This window comes from Pseudopipra pipra, chromosome W (genome assembly GCF_036250125.1).
Source record: "Pseudopipra pipra isolate bDixPip1 chromosome W, bDixPip1.hap1, whole genome shotgun sequence".
Taxonomy (NCBI): Eukaryota; Metazoa; Chordata; class Aves; order Passeriformes; family Pipridae; genus Pseudopipra; species Pseudopipra pipra.
The window spans coordinates 4,354,459-4,360,921 of record NC_087580.1 but is presented as its reverse complement, the minus strand read 5'-3'; the positions used below and the strand labels follow the sequence as shown (position 1 = coordinate 4,360,921).

The 6,463-nt window shown below is 37.0% G+C and overlaps 1 protein-coding gene across 2 annotated transcripts in view; it reads left to right on the top strand.

The window, feature by feature from the left end:
* Nucleotides 1-6,463, top strand: part of LOC135404424 (class I histocompatibility antigen, F10 alpha chain-like) — a 538,949-nt gene that overhangs the window by 160,626 nt on the left and 371,860 nt on the right. The gene's annotated exons all lie outside the window — the stretch shown is intronic.

The window sequence follows — 6,463 nt, the reverse complement described above, 5'->3', positions numbered from 1 at the left end:
GTCATTGTGTTACATAGGAAAACAAGCATTTGACAGCTGCCAGAATTCCTTACTCTCTTTTTCATGACTTATAAATATGTAATGGATAGGAAGAAAATAGTTCCATAAGAATGACTGGATATTTTTTTTTGTGTGCCACTATACCAGATTTGAGTCAATCTTCATCAAGGTTATTAGTAGATGGGGTTCTGTTTTTTTTTTCTTTCTACTTTTTTACTTATGTGCTGCAGCCTTTTTTGTTGTCTCAGCTAAATAGAAAAATTTTCATGTAGGAATATATCTTAAAAGAGAAATGTTAGAAGCTCTATTTATTGGACACTTGGCTTCACACATCAAGTAGAGTTATTTAATCATTAAAAAGCCAGTGTACTTTTGCTGCTGAGTTCAGTAGGTTGTGTATCTTAGTGGTCCACTAGTCATTCCCGATAATGGCTACTGCAGAAGAGGAAGCAATAAAAACCAGTATTCCTGGTGCATCTGTCATTCATAAATGCTGCAATCGAGAAGCTGTTTTCAGTTTTATCTCAAATCAATACAGGGAGACCTCAGCATTCATTTCTACAGTCAAACCAGTTATAAAACTTAGGTGGAACATTGATTCTGTCAAAAAAATTCTAGTTGTAGAGGTCTTTCCATCTTGGAATTATTATTTTTTTAATTTATTTTAAATAGCTCACAGTAAAACATATGAAATATGTGGAAATCTTTTTTAGGAAATACTTTTAACTTAGACATGGCAATAAATTAATAAAGATACAAGGGTTGAAATGTTCTTTACTGGACCTTGAAGCACCATGCTCCACCTTCCAGGAGATCCTTCAGATGCTCATTGTAAGTTGCTGTGGGCTTGTGTCTTTCACTAAGACCTTCCTCTCTGAAGGAGATGCACATACTTCATCCTTGTGCAAGTCATTCACACTGAGAATTTACAAGCCACAGGCACTTCAAATCCCACTTTTCAAACAGTGGATTTGTTGTACCATCATTGTTGCAGACACAGTGGAGATGTCAAACTCGATGGTAATCCTCAGTGAGTGAACCATACACGTTTTTTCAGATTGTGATTTTCTATGAGGGTAGTGGGGAAAAGGGTAGTTCCCTACACTGGTGATCCTAGTTATGCCAAATACTGTTAGTGAAGCAACAGTCACTGTTATGTTAGTTGGCCTTGGTTGCTGTCATGGACTTGCTCTGCTTTTTTGTTCAGGTGCCATGGGACTGTGTCCCTGTCAGAGAGAGCCTTGCCCTACCTACCCTGCTGTGGCTCTTGGTTTCCAGCTCCACTGTCCTTTCCAAGCAGCTTGCCTTTGCTGTTCCCTGACATATGCCTTAAAACAGGGGGGAAAATGAACTGTTTCTTGTTCATCTTCATAGCTGAAATGGATAATAAGTCCTTCTGTAGAAAGGAATTTCAAAAAAAAAATCAACCCTGGTGTATTACAGAACTGGATGTATAGAACTGTTTGGCTTTGCTATTGGTGCTGAATGGATTGCTCAAGAAATACCATTCACATACTTCAATTGTGCAGCTATTAATCATTCAGCATTATAAATTTTAGGGTCCAGAAAAATTCAGGATTACAGAAGGTATTCTCTATATGTCTTTCTGATATTGAGCATGATAAATACATGGATTTTGGAGAATATTTAAAAACAAATGTTATACAAATTTATATTGGACATTAATGCTAAAATAACCTTCTGAATAAGGTGAAGATATTAGAGCTTCATCAGAATCCTTTGGAATCCCTCATAATTTTAAAAGTATTTAAAATGAGCATATTCTGTGATTCTGTGATTTTATTTTTTAGCCATCATGTTTACATTGCACAGGCATTGTAGGTGTATACAAATATCTGAAGGCTTTTAGAACACATACAAGGCTTGAAAAACCAGTGCTGCAGAGGTGGTTTCATATGCGAAAATTGCTTATCAGTTGTGTTAAATTAAAGGTCTATTAAACAGATGAAATAAAAAGACATAGTTCTTGATATGTCTGTGATTGCAAGATGTACCACTCACCGGAGCTTCTGGCATCTTTTAATCAGCTAATATGCGGCTTTTCCAATGATGGTACTCCTCTATAACTTTTGTTCTTATAATAAAATTAATACATCCAATGTAAGTAATAATGTATTATATGTTTCTGTATATTAATATAGAAAAATTAAATTAAAATCTGGGCTTTTAAAACTAAAAAGCAAACACATGTTACCAATCTCAGTTTGCCTGTGAAGTCTGCACATAAAAGTAGAAATTTCTTAGTATTTGCTTGCATATTCAATCTTTTAAAGAAATATCTAAAACAAACTACTGAACGAACACTAGAAAAGCTGGCAGAAGAAAGAGTGGGGAAAAAGGGCATGGTTAAAGTATTTTTTGGTTAGAGCTATTATTTGAAAAGGATACTGCCCTTTAGCTTTTTAATGGAGCTATTTTTGCACTGCAATCACTGTGAGAACTGAAGTAGTTATTTTAGGTTTTGCTGTCAGAGGGTATGAGATATCCTACTTTGGCAAGAAAAACAACAGATGTTTGCTGATGTAAAAACATGATTTTCTTTCAAAGGTGCTATATTAGAACAAGAAAATCTGCACACAAAAAAAGAAGAGTTAGGAAACTCTATGAGCCACTCATGAAAAGAACTTAATGTGATTTAACAGAAGGCAGTGTAACACTGTTTTTACATGAGTTGCTTGCAAATAATTTAGTTTTCAGTTTCTCTGTTAAACTGCCACAAGAATGAAAGCCAATATATATAGCTCCTCTCTCAAAGCCTCTCCTCCATGAACTTGTATAACTCGAGTATAAATTGTAAGTTTTTGAGAAAAATGTAACCTGGAATCCTTTTGGTTTGTAACTCACCTTCCTATATTATACATCACATTATGCTTTCCTCTATTTAAGCTGAATTAGTCCCTATCTACCCTGCTTGCTCTGTGTGAACTGTGATTTCAGCAAAATAATAGTGGCTTAGCTTGGGAAGATCACTGTAGGGAGTTCATCTTATCTTTCTTTTCTAATCTGATCAATATATACCTGGAAAGTGTGTCAACTGATGATTCAGCTCATAAACACTGTACAAGATTGTGATGAGAGTCTATGCAAAGAATGTCTAGAAGTGCTTTATGAAGGGAGATGTGCTCAATTCAACTTCCTTCTTTGAGCCATGATTTTAAAAACTCGGTTCCTTTGTGTTAACTTTCAATATTTAAAGGGGGCTTATAAGAAAGATGGGGAAAAGCTTTTTAGTAGGGCTTGTTGTGGTAGGACAACGGATAATGGTTTTAAACTGAACCAGGGTAGATTTAGACTAGTTATAAGGAAGAAATTTTTTACAATGAAGGGGGCGAGACGCCTCTCTGGGTGAGTTGCCTAGAGAGGTGGAGATGCCCCATCCCTGGAAACAGTCAAGGCCATGTTGTGGATGGGGCTCTGAGCAACCTGATCTACTTGAAGATTGCAGGGGGTTGGACTAGATGACCTTTAAAAGTCACTTCCAACCCAAGCCATCCTATTATTCTACGATTTTATAACTTGCATAAATCAGTACTGTTAATGTTTTGCATAAAATGTGTGAATGAGACAAAATAGTAATAATTGCAACCAAAGATCAAATGTCTTTGTGCTATCCAAGAAAAATGTTTACTTCATGTCACCCATAAAATAAGATGTTTTGCATTTCTTCTTGGCACTGCATTGTGGAATAGTAAAGCTCAAAAATGTACATCATAGAAGAGTTACATGTTGAATTTTCATTTTAAGCATTTAGAAGATATTTTATCATTCTGGAAAAAAGTAAGCCAGCAAATAAGCAACTTTTGCAATCATCAAACACTTGACGTATGTTTTCCTTTTTGCATTTTAGTCTGCAAATTCAGCACAGTAATCCTTACTTCACGAAGGCAAATAAAGCTGTTCTTTATTCTCTCAAAGCAAGATATGTCAGGTTAGTTATATTTGAAGTTCAGTATGTTTGTTCCTTGGATAAAGTGAGAAGCCAATTAAGAAATGCATGATCTATGCATAACAGAAGAAATTTCACAACACCAGGAGGTATGACAGAGCATAATGGAAATTAAATCCTTATGAAGAGACATGCTGTTTGTGATCTTTGAATTACAAAAATTTGATCAATTGGCATTAGTATCAAACTGTGTTATGTCAGCATATGAAAAAATATGCTTGATCCCTACATACTAAATAAGAAATGTAATACTGAGTTGAGCTTTGCTTTTAGGCAGATTTCAGCCTAAAATCCTTTTGAAAATTAAAAAAGTAATAATAATAGTACAGGAGCTAGTTATATTCGCTGGATGAACCCGTGTATTTGCTGAATGAAGTCTTGTACAGCCAGAGATCTCAGAATATCACTTCAGGAATAGGACAATCTGTGTTGAATGAGTCCTTATGTTTGAGAAGAAGAAGAAAACCTGGCAAAAAAGGGAATGGGAAGGACCATGTGTGAAAGCTGGGGTGGATCAGAATCTCCTCAATATATTAATGTATATTTTATTTGCTGAAATAGTTAAATTTTAGGGAAAACGCTTTCTAGGTCTACTTCTTGTAACTAGGAGTGTTGTGGTATCACAGGATTGTTGAGGCTGGCAGGGACCTCTGGATGTTATCTGGTCTGAACCTCTGCTCAAACAGCCTCTCCTAGAGTTGGCTGCTTAGGGTTTTGTCTAAGTAGCTTTTGAATTTCTCCAGAGAGGGGGTGCCACGGTCCGAGGGGGAGTGGAGAAGGATCGCGGCACTGCACGAAGAGCTCCGACGAGGTCTGAGGTTGCAATGCTACTTTATTGAAAGTGTGCGGGAGTTTTATGAGTTCTCGTGTGGAATGCACCAGAAAATGGGGTGGAGCATGAGACAGACAACCAGGGAAACGAATAGGGATAGGGACTCAGGTGAAGAGGGAAGAACGGGGGAGGAACCAGGGAAGGAAAGGGCGAATGGTAGCTCTCTCCTCTCTGCAGCTTCTTCAGCCAGTCAGAGGGGGAAGCAGGGAGCAGGCACCACGAGGCGGGTCTGGACATGCCTGGGCAGTTACAACTGTAGGGGAAATCATACAACGTATGTATTTGTAAACACATAATAACTGTGATAAACTGAGAAAATGATTTGGGCTAATTAAGAGAAAACAGTGTAAGGTCAATATGACCTGGAGAGAGAAAAGGAAAACAAATCGTAAAACTTAATTGGGCCCCTATAAAGAGATAAAACAAGTTACCTCCCTTTTACCTTGTGTAAGATTTATAGTGAAGGAATTTTGTTTAGTTAGCTAGATAATAGCACCTTTCTTAAAAATTTTTAACTTTGTATAGATAGCAAGCAAACATCTGTTTGCTTGACTTGACAATATATTATGGATGCTTACAGATAACATTCTTGTTTAAGAAAAACATCTGTTGAATGTCTGACTTAACAATGTGTAATGTTTATGCGTATGTATAATGAATATTCATGATTAGTTGGAAATCCATGTAGAACAACTGTCTTCTTTGAGTGTAATAGGTGTTGGGAGTTGTTGAACCCCCTCCCTGATCACCCAGCGCTGAATTTGCTTTTATCATATAATAAATTCTAATTGGAAATCACCCGACTGGGTTTCTATTTCTCACAATAACTGTAAAGTCCATATAATACAGTTCTTTCATTCGCTGTATATCTTTTTCCATTCCTGAAACCGTTCCCATTCTGGTTCTTGCTCCTCCACAAGGGGGAAACACAATTGCTCTGGACAACCTGTGCTAGTGCTCAGTCATCCTCACAGTAAAAAAATGTTTTCTGATCTTCAGGCAGAATTTGCTGTGTTTCAGTTTGTGCCCATTGCCTCTGGTCCTGTCACTGGGTACCACTGAAAAGAGCATGGCTCTTGTCCTCTTTGCACCCTCCCTTCAGGTGTTTACATAGGTGAATAAGATTCCCCCTGAGTTTTCTCTTCTCCAGGTTGAACGGTCCCAGCTCTCTCAGGCTTGCCTTATGGGAGAGATGCTCCAGTCCCTTTATTAGACTACTGGCCTTTCATTTGGCTCTCTCCAGTACCTCTGTAGATTTTATGGCAGATTTCTTTTACAAGAGCTGACATATGTTTGGTTCCTAACTACATTTGTGTCACATCAGTGGGTATTTAAAGTACAGCGGGGCGATTGGTTTGCTATTCCAGGTTTTGTACTGTTGTGTTTTTACCAGAAACATTTATTCAAATGAATCAAAAAGTGTATTCTATATAAAGGGGTGGTGTACCTGCCTCTTTAGTCTGTTTAATGCACTGCTGGTTGCCTGCATTGTGATGAAAATTTGTAATTTAAAAAATGTATTTCTTTGATGTAAAATTAAAATACATTACTTTGTTTGTAATGCCACCTGTATATTGAACTGTAGAACACTTGCTGAGATTGGCAATATGTTATACAGATGCTGGATGTTAGACATGTATAATGTACTTGTGCTTTTCTCACAC